The 12,336-nt window shown below is 45.9% G+C and overlaps 12 non-coding genes across 12 annotated transcripts; 6 read left to right on the top strand and 6 right to left on the bottom strand.

The window, feature by feature from the left end:
- The first annotated feature begins 282 nt into the window (after nucleotides 1-282).
- TRNAR-ACG (transfer RNA arginine (anticodon ACG)) lies at nucleotides 283-355 on the top strand. Its single transcript has one exon. It is a non-coding gene; the product is annotated as a tRNA-Arg (tRNA).
- A 1,007-nt stretch (nucleotides 356-1,362) lies between these two features.
- Nucleotides 1,363-1,469, bottom strand: LOC146818455 (U6 spliceosomal RNA). Its single transcript, XR_014963553.1, has one exon. It is a non-coding gene; the product is annotated as a U6 spliceosomal RNA (small nuclear RNA).
- A 772-nt stretch (nucleotides 1,470-2,241) lies between these two features.
- TRNAR-ACG (transfer RNA arginine (anticodon ACG)) lies at nucleotides 2,242-2,314 on the top strand. Its single transcript has one exon. It is a non-coding gene; the product is annotated as a tRNA-Arg (tRNA).
- Nucleotides 2,315-3,321: 1,007 nt separating this feature from the next.
- Nucleotides 3,322-3,428, bottom strand: LOC146818453 (U6 spliceosomal RNA). The gene has a single exon (XR_014963552.1). It is a non-coding gene; the product is annotated as a U6 spliceosomal RNA (small nuclear RNA).
- A 772-nt stretch (nucleotides 3,429-4,200) lies between these two features.
- On the top strand, nucleotides 4,201-4,273 carry TRNAR-ACG (transfer RNA arginine (anticodon ACG)). The gene has a single exon. It is a non-coding gene; the product is annotated as a tRNA-Arg (tRNA).
- A 1,007-nt stretch (nucleotides 4,274-5,280) lies between these two features.
- LOC146818451 (U6 spliceosomal RNA) lies at nucleotides 5,281-5,387 on the bottom strand. The gene has a single exon (XR_014964416.1). It is a non-coding gene; the product is annotated as a U6 spliceosomal RNA (small nuclear RNA).
- A 1,852-nt stretch (nucleotides 5,388-7,239) lies between these two features.
- On the bottom strand, nucleotides 7,240-7,346 carry LOC146818450 (U6 spliceosomal RNA). The gene has a single exon (XR_014963551.1). It is a non-coding gene; the product is annotated as a U6 spliceosomal RNA (small nuclear RNA).
- A 770-nt stretch (nucleotides 7,347-8,116) lies between these two features.
- On the top strand, nucleotides 8,117-8,189 carry TRNAR-ACG (transfer RNA arginine (anticodon ACG)). Its single transcript has one exon. It is a non-coding gene; the product is annotated as a tRNA-Arg (tRNA).
- A 1,007-nt stretch (nucleotides 8,190-9,196) lies between these two features.
- Nucleotides 9,197-9,303, bottom strand: LOC146818448 (U6 spliceosomal RNA). Its single transcript, XR_014963550.1, has one exon. It is a non-coding gene; the product is annotated as a U6 spliceosomal RNA (small nuclear RNA).
- Nucleotides 9,304-10,089: 786 nt separating this feature from the next.
- On the top strand, nucleotides 10,090-10,162 carry TRNAR-ACG (transfer RNA arginine (anticodon ACG)). The gene has a single exon. It is a non-coding gene; the product is annotated as a tRNA-Arg (tRNA).
- Nucleotides 10,163-11,168: 1,006 nt separating this feature from the next.
- Nucleotides 11,169-11,275, bottom strand: LOC146818446 (U6 spliceosomal RNA). The gene has a single exon (XR_014963549.1). It is a non-coding gene; the product is annotated as a U6 spliceosomal RNA (small nuclear RNA).
- A 772-nt stretch (nucleotides 11,276-12,047) lies between these two features.
- TRNAR-ACG (transfer RNA arginine (anticodon ACG)) lies at nucleotides 12,048-12,120 on the top strand. The gene has a single exon. It is a non-coding gene; the product is annotated as a tRNA-Arg (tRNA).
- The last annotated feature ends 216 nt before the right edge of the window (nucleotides 12,121-12,336 follow it).

Genomic DNA, 12,336 nt, shown 5'->3' with positions numbered 1-12,336 from the left:
TTTAAGAAACTGAGGCTGATCTAAAACATTTCCTTGGACCTAGGACCATTTCCCCTGACTTTTAGGTCCTTCGTCCTCCTAAAGTCCTTTGTATAAGTTAGGAACACCTGACAGAACAGAATTTCAGGAGGTCAGGTGGGTTTACTTGTGTCTTCTGGTTGTGAGCAGTAAACGTGGCTAAAAAGGTTGATGGAATGGTGTTTTAAAACACACACACACACACACACACACACACACAACTTCTGGTCCTCTTAAGGACAAAAGTATGGGTAATCCTACATGGGGCCAGTGGCGCAATGGATAACGCGTCTGACTACGGATCAGAAGATTGTAGGTTCGACTCCTATCTGGCTCGAAAGGGTCATAGGTCCCTGTTTTATGGTATTCCTGTGGAATTCTTATTTACCTCAGAATTGTTGTAGGTTCAATATTCTCGAGCAGGACTCATCCAGCAGTCGTTCCATGGTAGGGCTGCAGTAATAGGACCACGGCTAGTTAAAAGTTTCCCATTTGCTGCTGGATTCTATGTGAAGGCCGTCATGTGGTGTGCTGCTTTTGTATTTCAACATGGGTCTCTGAGTCTCTAAACTAGGAAAAAATCTTGTTGAGAAAAGTGTGTGTGAGAGGGTCTGTGGGTGCAGGCAGGTGTGTGCACTTGAGTGCTGACCCATTTACATGTGTGAGAGGGACAAGCAAATTGCCTGTGGGATGTAGGCCTACAACTGGAACCAAGCAGCCAGGCAGAACCACAGGTAAGGAGAGAGGAAGGCAGTTCATTATTAGAGCAGGATCATGAGCATCTTGCCCTGCTCCCTTCTGCCCCGATCGGCCACGATCGGCCAAGACCTCTCTATTAGGGTGGAGGGTGAACATTTCTTGGACCTCAGAAACTGAGGGATGCAGCGCCGATATGTCCTCCAAGGGCCTAGAGGACCTGGTGCCCAATCATGCCTGGTGTTTTTCAGCTTACCCGACCAATCTGGTTGCAAGGCGGATTTTAACAGTACTGCTGAAAAGGGACTCCCAGACAGCCCTGAGGCCATCATTTGCATAGGCCCTCCCCTTCTCTTTCTCTTGCTTCCCACAAAGCAACGCATCGCTGGCAGCAGTATAGATTTGGGGGTTGTGAAGAATAATGACAGGGAGGCTGAAGAAGGGAAAGAAAAGTCCCAGAAGTCCTGCAGGCTTCCTTGCTAAATGCAGCTGGCCATAGAGTGCACCTTCATTACTGCGAGGTAAATACATTAAAAATGTTGAGGAGAGACAAATTGAAAAATAGATATTAGGAGGAAAGCACTGGAACCTGCTTTATTATTTCAATTAGTCTTGAAAACATAGAACATTTCTCTCCTGAAAGCTGGTAAAAATATGGAACGCTTCACGAATTTGCGTGTCATCCTTGCGCAGGGGCCATGCTAATCTTCTCTGTATCGTTCCAATTTTAGTATATGTGCCGCCGAAGCGAGCACACTTCATTGATGAACCTACAATGTTTATAAACTCTCTAAATCTACGGTCTCTAGACATAGGGTGGCCTGGCAGAGATGCTCGTATGGCCAGTAAGCATTCAAATCTGAGCCAATGGGCAAAAATGCATGAAGAGTAACAATCCATTATTCTTCACTGCATTTGTGGTCCAAGACTTCACCAATTGGAAGTATGTAGATTATGCCAGGGTTGCAAAGGCTCATGGTTCAGGCTACTGACAAGGAACATTGTGACATCATGCTGCCTGTGGAACAGTGATATTAAAGGTGAGACAGCTGCACAGTAGGTTAGGTGAAGGGCTCTGAGAGGTGAAAGGCAGCATGCTTGGGTCCCTGGACAAGGTGAGCCTATGACAAGGTGTCTGAATTTTCGCCTGTATTGTAATATTAAACACTTTATTGTTGTACCCGCCTGCTGATTAAGGAGTCCTCAAGATCAGCTCCACACAGACGTGGAACTGATGATGTTAATGCAGAATATTTAAGAAACTGAGGCTGATCTAAAACATTTCCTTGGACCTAGGACCATTTCCCCTGACTTTTAGGTCCTTCGTCCTCCTAAAGTCCTTTGTATAAGTTAGGAACACCTGACAGAACAGAATTTCAGGAGGTCAGGTGGGTTTACTTGTGTCTTCTGGTTGTGAGCAGTAAACGTGGCTAAAAAGGTTGATGGAATGGTGTTTTAAAACACACACACACACACACACACAACTTCTGGTCCTCTTAAGGACAAAAGTATGGGTAATCCTACATGGGGCCAGTGGCGCAATGGATAACGCGTCTGACTACGGATCAGAAGATTGTAGGTTCGACTCCTATCTGGCTCGAAAGGGTCATAGGTCCCTGTTTTATGGTATTCCTGTGGAATTCTTATTTACCTCAGACTTGTTGTAGGTTCAATATTCTCGAGCAGGACTCATCCAGCAGTCGTTCCATGGTAGGGCTGCAGTAATAGGACCACGGCTAGTTAAAAGTTTCCCATTTGCTGCTGGATTCTATGTGAAGGCCGTCATGTGGTGTGCTGCTTTTGTATTTCAACATGGGTCTCTGAGTCTCTAAACTAGGAAAAAATCTTGTTGAGAAAAGTGTGTGTGAGAGGGTCTGTGGGTGCAGGCAGGTGTGTGCACTTGAGTGCTGACCCATTTACATGTGTGAGAGGGACAAGCAAATTGCCTGTGGGATGTAGGCCTACAACTGGAACCAAGCAGCCAGGCAGAACCACAGGTAAGGAGAGAGGAAGGCAGTTCATTATTAGAGCAGGATCATGAGCATCTTGCCCTGCTCCCTTCTGCCCCGATCGGCCACGATCGGCCAAGACCTCTCTATTAGGGTGGAGGGTGAACATTTCTTGGACCTCAGAAACTGAGGGATGCAGCGCCGATATGTCCTCCAAGGGCCTAGAGGACCTGGTGCCCAATCATGCCTGGTGTTTTTCAGCTTACCCGACCAATCTGGTTGCAAGGCGGATTTTAACAGTACTGCTGAAAAGGGACTCCCAGACAGCCCTGAGGCCATCATTTGCATAGGCCCTCCCCTTCTCTTTCTCTTGCTTCCCACAAAGCAACGCATCGCTGGCAGCAGTATAGATTTGGGGGTTGTGAAGAATAATGACAGGGAGGCTGAAGAAGGGAAAGAAAAGTCCCAGAAGTCCTGCAGGCTTCCTTGCTAAATGCAGCTGGCCATAGAGTGCACCTTCATTACTGCGAGGTAAATACATTAAAAATGTTGAGGAGAGACAAATTGAAAAATAGATATTAGGAGGAAAGCACTGGAACCTGCTTTATTATTTCAATTAGTCTTGAAAACATAGAACATTTCTCTCCTGAAAGCTGGTAAAAATATGGAACGCTTCACGAATTTGCGTGTCATCCTTGCGCAGGGGCCATGCTAATCTTCTCTGTATCGTTCCAATTTTAGTATATGTGCCGCCGAAGCGAGCACACTTCATTGATGAACCTACAATGTTTATAAACTCTCTAAATCTACGGTCTCTAGACATAGGGTGGCCTGGCAGAGATGCTCGTATGGCCAGTAAGCATTCAAATCTGAGCCAATGGGCAAAAATGCATGAAGAGTAACAATCCATTATTCTTCACTGCATTTGTGGTCCAAGACTTCACCAATTGGAAGTATGTAGATTATGCCAGGGTTGCAAAGGCTCATGGTTCAGGCTACTGACAAGGAACATTGTGACATCATGCTGCCTGTGGAACAGTGATATTAAAGGTGAGACAGCTGCACAGTAGGTTAGGTGAAGGGCTCTGAGAGGTGAAAGGCAGCATGCATGGGTCCCTGGACAAGGTGAGCCTATGACAAGGTGTCTGAATTTTCGCCTGTATTGTAATATTAAACACTTTATTGTTGTACCCGCCTGCTGATTAAGGAGTCCTCAAGATCAGCTCCACACAGACGTGGAACTGATGATGTTAATGCAGAATATTTAAGAAACTGAGGCTGATCTAAAACATTTCCTTGGACCTAGGACCATTTCCCCTGACTTTTAGGTCCTTCGTCCTCCTAAAGTCCTTTGTATAAGTTAGGAACACCTGACAGAACAGAATTTCAGGAGGTCAGGTGGGTTTACTTGTGTCTTCTGGTTGTGAGCAGTAAACGTGGCTAAAAAGGTTGATGGAATGGTGTTTTAAAACACACACACACACACACACACAACTTCTGGTCCTCTTAAGGACAAAAGTATGGGTAATCCTACATGGGGCCAGTGGCGCAATGGATAACGCGTCTGACTACGGATCAGAAGATTGTAGGTTCGACTCCTATCTGGCTCGAAAGGGTCATAGGTCCCTGTTTTATGGTATTCCTGTGGAATTCTTATTTACCTCAGACTTGTTGTAGGTTCAATATTCTCGAGCAGGACTCATCCAGCAGTCGTTCCATGGTAGGGCTGCAGTAATAGGACCACGGCTAGTTAAAAGTTTCCCATTTGCTGCTGGATTCTATGTGAAGGCCGTCATGTGGTGTGCTGCTTTTGTATTTCAACATGGGTCTCTGAGTCTCTAAACTAGGAAAAAATCTTGTTGAGAAAAGTGTGTGTGAGAGGGTCTGTGGGTGCAGGCAGGTGTGTGCACTTGAGTGCTGACCCATTTACATGTGTGAGAGGGACAAGCAAATTGCCTGTGGGATGTAGGCCTACAACTGGAACCAAGCAGCCAGGCAGAACCACAGGTAAGGAGAGAGGAAGGCAGTTCATTATTAGAGCAGGATCATGAGCATCTTGCCCTGCTCCCTTCTGCCCCGATCGGCCACGATCGGCCAAGACCTCTCTATTAGGGTGGAGGGTGAACATTTCTTGGACCTCAGAAACTGAGGGATGCAGCGCCGATATGTCCTCCAAGGGCCTAGAGGACCTGGTGCCCAATCATGCCTGGTGTTTTTCAGCTTACCCGACCAATCTGGTTGCAAGGCGGATTTTAACAGTACTGCTGAAAAGGGACTCCCAGACAGCCCTGAGGCCATCATTTGCATAGGCCCTCCCCTTCTCTTTCTCTTGCTTCCCACAAAGCAACGCATCGCTGGCAGCAGTATAGATTTGGGGGTTGTGAAGAATAATGACAGGGAGGCTGAAGAAGGGAAAGAAAAGTCCCAGAAGTCCTGCAGGCTTCCTTGCTAAATGCAGCTGGCCATAGAGTGCACCTTCATTACTGCGAGGTAAATACATTAAAAATGTTGAGGAGAGACAAATTGAAAAATAGATATTAGGAGGAAAGCACTGGAACCTGCTTTATTATTTCAATTAGTCTTGAAAACATAGAACATTTCTCTTCTGAAAGCTGGTAAAAATATGGAACGCTTCACGAATTTGAGTGTCATCCTTGCGCAGGGGCCATGCTAATCTTCTCTGTATCGTTCCAATTTTAGTATATGTGCCGCCGAAGCGAGCACACTTCATTGATGAACCTACAATCTTTATAAACTCTCTAAATCTACGGTCTCTAGACATAGGGTGGCCTGGCAGAGATGCTCGTATGGCCAGTAAGCATTCAAATCTGAGCCAATGGGTAAAAATGCATGAAGAGTAACAATCCATTATTCTTCACTGCATTTGTGGTCCAAGACTTCACCAATTGGAAGTATGTAGATTATGCCAGGGTTGCAAAGGCTCATGGTTCAGGCTACTGACAAGGAACATTGTGACATCATGCTGCCTGTGGAACAGTGATATTAAAGGTGAGACAGCTGCACAGTAGGTTAGGTGAAGGGCTCTGAGAGGTGAAAGGCAGCATGCTTGGGTCCCTGGACAAGGTGAGCCTATGACAAGGTGTCTGAATTTTCGCCTGTATTGTAATATTAAACACTTTATTGTTGTACCCGCCTGCTGATTAAGGAGTCCTCAAGATCAGCTCCACACAGACGTGGAACTGATGATGTTAATGCAGAATATTTAAGAAACTGAGGCTGATCTAAAACATTTCCTTGGACCTAGGACCATTTCCCCTGACTTTTAGGTCCTTCGTCCTCCTAAAGTCCTTTGTATAAGTTAGGAACACCTGACAGAACAGAATTTCAGGAGGTCAGGTGGGTTTACTTGTGTCTTCTGGTTGTGAGCAGTAAACGTGGCTAAAAAGGTTGATGGAATGGTGTTTTAAAACACACACACACACACACACACAACTTCTGGTCCTCTTAAGGACAAAAGTATGGGTAATCCTACATGGGTCCAGTGGCGCAATGGATAACGCGTCTGACTACGGATCAGAAGATTGTAGGTTCGACTCCTATCTGGCTCGAAAGGGTCATAGGTCCCTGTTTTATGGTATTCCTGTGGAATTCTTATTTACCTCAGACTTGTTGTAGGTTCAATATTCTCGAGCAGGACTCATCCAGCAGTCGTTCCATGGTAGGGCTGCAGTAATAGGACCACGGCTAGTTAAAAGTTTCCCATTTGCTGCTGGATTCTATGTGAAGGCCGTCATGTGGTGTGCTGCTTTTGTATTTCAACATGGGTCTCTGAGTCTCTAAACTAGGAAAAAATCTTGTTGAGAAAAGTGTGTGTGAGAGGGTCTGTGGGTGCAGGCAGGTGTGTGCACTTGAGTGCTGACCCATTTACATGTGTGAGAGGGACAAGCAAATTGCCTGTGGGATGTAGGCCTACAACTGGAACCAAGCAGCCAGGCAGAACCACAGGTAAGGAGAGAGGAAGGCAGTTCATTATTAGAGCAGGATCATGAGCATCTTGCCCTGCTCCCTTCTGCCCCGATCGGCCCCGATCGGCCAAGACCTCTCTATTAGGGTGGAGGGTGAACATTTCTTGGACCTCAGAAACTGAGGGATGCAGCGCCGATATGTCCTCCAAGGGCCTAGAGGACCTGGTGCCCAATCATGCCTGGTGTTTTTCAGCTTACCCGACCAATCTGGTTGCAAGGCGGATTTTAACAGTACTGCTGAAAAGGGACTCCCAGACAGCCCTGAGGCCATCATTTGCATAGGCCCTCCCCTTCTCTTTCTCTTGCTTCCCACAAAGCAACGCATCGCTGGCAGCAGTATAGATTTGGGGGTTGTGAAGAATAATGACAGGGAGGCTGAAGAAGGGAAAGAAAAGTCCCAGAAGTCCTGCAGGCTTACTTGCTAAATGCAGCTGGCCATAGAGTGCACCTTCATTACTGCGAGGTAAATACATTAAAAATGTTGAGGAGAGACAAATTGAAAAATAGATATTAGGAGGAAAGCACTGGAACCTGCTTTATTATTTCAATTAGTCTTGAAAACATAGAACATTTCTCTCCTGAAAGCTGGTAAAAATATGGAACGCTTCACGAATTTGCGTGTCATCCTTGCGCAGGGGCCATGCTAATCTTCTCTGTATCGTTCCAATTTTAGTATATGTGCCGCCGAAGCGAGCACACTTCATTGATGAACCTACAATGTTTATAAACTCTCTAAATCTACGGTCTCTAGACATAGGGTGGCCTGGCAGAGATGCTCGTATGGCCAGTAAGCATTCAAATCTGAGCCAATGGGCAAAAATGCATGAAGAGTAACAATCCATTATTCTTCACTGCATTTGTGGTCCAAGACTTCACCAATTGGAAGTATGTAGATTATGCCAGGGTTGCAAAGGCTCATGGTTCAGGCTACTGACAAGGAACATTGTGACATCATGCTGCCTGTGGAACAGTGATATTAAAGGTGAGACAGCTGCACAGTAGGTTAGGTGAAGGGCTCTGAGAGGTGAAAGGCAGCATGCTTGGGTCCCTGGACAAGGTGAGCCTATGACAAGGTGTCTGAATTTTCGCCTGTATTGTAATATTAAACACTTTATTGTTGTACCCGCCTGCTGATTAAGGAGTCCTCAAGATCAGCTCCACACAGACGTGGAACTGATGATGTTAATGCAGAATATTTAAGAAACTGAGGCTGATCTAAAACATTTCCTTGGACCTAGGACCATTTCCCCTGACTTTTAGGTCCTTCGTCCTCCTAAAGTCCTTTGTATAAGTTAGGAACACCTGACAGAACAGAATTTCAGGAGGTCAGGTGGGTTTACTTGTGTCTTCTGGTTGTGAGCAGTAAACGTGGCTAAAAAGGTTGATGGAATGGTGTTTTAAAACACACACACACACACACACAACTTCTGGTCCTCTTAAGGACAAAAGTATGGGTAATCCTACATGGGGCCAGTGGCGCAATGGATAACGCGTCTGACTACGGATCAGAAGATTGTAGGTTCGACTCCTATCTGGCTCGAAAGGGTCATAGGTCCCTGTTTTATGGTATTCCTGTGGAATTCTTATTTACCTCAGACTTGTTGTAGGTTCAATATTCTCGAGCAGGACTCATCCAGCAGTCGTTCCATGGTAGGGCTGCAGTAATAGGACCACGGCTAGTTAAAAGTTTCCCATTTGCTGCTGGATTCTATGTGAAGGCCGTCATGTGGTGTGCTGCTTTTGTATTTCAACATGGGTCTCTGAGTCTCTAAACTAGGAAAAAATCTTGTTGAGAAAAGTGTGTGTGAGAGGGTCTGTGGGTGCAGGCAGGTGTGTGCACTTGAGTGCTGACCCATTTACATGTGTGAGAGGGACAAGCAAATTGCCTGTGGGATGTAGGCCTACAACTGGAACCAAGCAGCCAGGCAGAACCACAGGTAAGGAGAGAGGAAGGCAGTTCATTATTAGAGCAGGATCATGAGCATCTTGCCCTGCTCCCTTCTGCCCCGATCTGCCACGATCGGCCAAGACCTCTCTATTAGGGTGGAGGGTGAACATTTCTTGGACCTCAGAAACTGAGGGATGCAGCGCCGATATGTCCTCCAAGGGCCTAGAGGACCTGGTGCCCAATCATGCCTGGTGTTTTTCAGCTTACCCGACCAATCTGGTTGCAAGGCGGATTTTAACAGTACTGCTGAAAAGGGACTCCCAGACAGCCCTGAGGCCATCATTTGCATAGGCCCTCCCCTTCTCTTTCTCTTGCTTCCCACAAAGCAACGCATCGCTGGCAGCAGTATAGATTTGGGGGTTGTGAAGAATAATGACAGGGAGGCTGAAGAAGGGAAAGAAAAGTCCCAGAAGTCCTGCAGGCTTCCTTGCTAAATGCAGCTGGCAATAGAGTGCACCTTCATTACTGCGAGGTAAATACATAAAAAATGTTGAGGAGAGACAAATTGAAAAATAGATATTAGGAGGAAAGCACTGGAACCTGCTTTATTATTACAATTAGTCTTGAAAACATAGAACATTTCTCTCCTGAAAGCTGGTAAAAATATGGAACGCTTCACGAATTTGCGTGTCATCCTTGCGCAGGGGCCATGCTAATCTTCTCTGTATCGTTCCAATTTTAGTATATGTGCCGCCGAAGCGAGCACACTTCATTGATGAACCTACAATGTTTATAAACTCTCTAAATCTACGGTCTCTAGACATAGGGTGGCCTGGCAGATATGCTCGTATGGCCAGTAAGCATTCAAATCTGAGCCAATGGGCAAAAATGCATGAAGAGTAACAATCCATTATTCTTCACTGCATTTGTGGTCCAAGACTTCACCAATTGGAAGTATGTAGATTATGCCAGGGTTGCAAAGGCTCATGGTTCAGGCTACTGACAAGGAACATTGTGACATCATGCTGCCTGTGGAACAGTGATATTAAAGGTGAGACAGCTGCACAGTAGGTTAGGTGAAGGGCTCTGAGAGGTGAAAGGCAGCATGCTTGGGTCCCTGGACAAGGTGAGCCTATGACAAGGTGTCTGAATTTTCGCCTGTATTGTAATATTAAACACTTTATTGTTGTACCCGCCTGCTGATTAAGGAGTCCTCAAGATCAGCTCCACACAGACGTGGAACTGATGATGTTAATGCAGAATATTTAAGAAACTGAGGCTGATCTAAAACATTTCCTTGGACCTAGGACCATTTCCCCTGACTTTTAGGTCCTTCGTCCTCCTAAAGTCCTTTGTATAAGTTAGGAACACCTGACAGAACAGAATTTCAGGAGGTCAGGTGGGTTTACTTGTGTCTTCTGGTTGTGAGCAGTAAACGTGGCTAAAAAGGTTGATGGAATGGTGTTTTAAAACACACACACACACACACACACACACACACACACACAACTTCTGGTCCTCTTAAGGACAAAAGTATGGGTAATCCTACATGGGGCCAGTGGCGCAATGGATAACGCGTCTGACTACGGATCAGAAGATTGTAGGTTCGACTCCTATCTGGCTCGAAAGGGTCATAGGTCCCTGTTTTATGGTATTCCTGTGGAATTCTTATTTACCTCAGACTTGTTGTAGGTTCAATATTCTCGAGCAGGACTCATCCAGCAGTCGTTCCATGGTAGGGCTGCAGTAATAGGACCACGGCTAGTTAAAAGTTTCCCATTTGCTGCTGGATTCTATGTGAAGGCCGTCATGTGGTGTGCTGCTTTTGTATTTCAACATGGGTCTCTGAGTCTCTAAACTAGGAAAAAATCTTGTTGAGAAAAGTGTGTGTGAGAGGGTCTGTGGGTGCAGGCAGGTGTGTGCACTTGAGTGCTGACCCATTTACATGTGTGAGAGGGACAAGCAAATTGCCTGTGGGATGTAGGCCTACAACTGGAACCAAGCAGCCAGGCAGAACCACAGGTAAGGAGAGAGGAAGGCAGTTCATTATTAGAGCAGGATCATGAGCATCTTGCCCTGCTCCCTTCTGCCCGATCGGCCACGATCGGCCAAGACCTCTCTATTAGGGTGGAGGGTGAACATTTCTTGGACCTCAGAAACTGAGGGATGCAGCGCCGATATGTCCTCCAAGGGCCTAGAGGACCTGGTGCCCAATCATGCCTGGTGTTTTTCAGCTTACCCGACCAATCTGGTTGCAAGGCGGATTTTAACAGTACTGCTGAAAAGGGACTCCCAGACAGCCCTGAGGCCATCATTTGCATAGGCCCTCCCCTTCTCTTTCTCTTGCTTCCCACAAAGCAACGCATCGCTGGCAGCAGTATAGATTTGGGGGTTGTGAAGAATAATGACAGGGAGGCTGAAGAAGGGAAAGAAAAGTCCCAGAAGTCCTGCAGGCTTCCTTGCTAAATGCAGCTGGCCATAGAGTGCACCTTCATTACTGCGAGGTAAATACATTAAAAATGTTGAGGAGAGACAAATTGAAAAATAGATATTAGGAGGAAAGCACTGGAACCTGCTTTATTATTTCAATTAGTCTTGAAAACATAGAACATTTCTCTCCTGAAAGCTGGTAAAAATATGGAACGCTTCACGAATTTGCGTGTCATCCTTGCGCAGGGGCCATGCTAATCTTCTCTGTATCGTTCCAATTTTAGTATATGTGCCGCCGAAGCGAGCACACTTCATTGATGAACCTACAATGTTTATAAACTCTCTAAATCTACGGTCTCTAGACATAGGGTGGCCTGGCAGAGATGCTCGTATGGCCAGTAAGCATTCAAATCTGAGCCAATGGGCAAAAATGCATGAAGAGTAACAATCCATTATTCTTCACTGCATTTGTGGTCCAAGACTTCACCAATTGGAAGTATGTAGATTATGCCAGGGTTGCAAAGGCTCATGGTTCAGGCTACTGACAAGGAACATTGTGACATCATGCTGCCTGTGGAACAGTGATATTAAAGGTGAGACAGCTGCACAGTAGGTTAGGTGAAGGGCTCTGAGAGGTGAAAGGCAGCATGCTTGGGTCCCTGGACAAGGTGAGCCTATGACAAGGTGTCTGAATTTTCGCCTGTATTGTAATATTAAACACTTTATTGTTGTACCCGCCTGCTGATTAAGGAGTCCTCAAGATCAGCTCCACACAGACGTGGAACTGATGATGTTAATGCAGAATATTTAAGAAACTGAGGCTGATCTAAAACATTTCCTTGGACCTAGGACCATTTCCCCTGACTTTTAGGTCCTTCGTCCTCCTAAAGTCCTTTGTATAAGTTAGGAACACCTGACAGAACAGAATTTCAGGAGGTCAGGTGGGTTTACTTGTGTCTTCTGGTTGTGAGCAGTAAACGTGGCTAAAAAGGTTGATGGAATGGTGTTTTAAAACACACACACACACACACACACAACTTCTGGTCCTCTTAAGGACAAAAGTATGGGTAATCCTACATGGGGCCAGTGGCGCAATGGATAACGCGTCTGACTACGGATCAGAAGATTGTAGGTTCGACTCCTATCTGGCTCGAAAGGGTCATAGGTCCCTGTTTTATGGTATTCCTGTGGAATTCTTATTTACCTCAGACTTGTTGTAGGTTCAATATTCTCGAGCAGGACTCATCCAGCAGTCGTTCCATGGTAGGGCTGCAGTAATAGGACCACGGCTAGTTAAAAGTTTCCCATTTGCTGCTGGATTCTATGTGAAGGCCGTCATGTGGTGTGCTGCTTTTGTATTTCAACATGG

The sequence above is a fragment of the Triturus cristatus genome, chromosome 6, assembly GCF_964204655.1.
Source record: "Triturus cristatus chromosome 6, aTriCri1.1, whole genome shotgun sequence".
Taxonomy (NCBI): Eukaryota; Metazoa; Chordata; class Amphibia; order Caudata; family Salamandridae; genus Triturus; species Triturus cristatus.
This window is presented reverse-complemented; position numbering and strand designations above follow the sequence as displayed.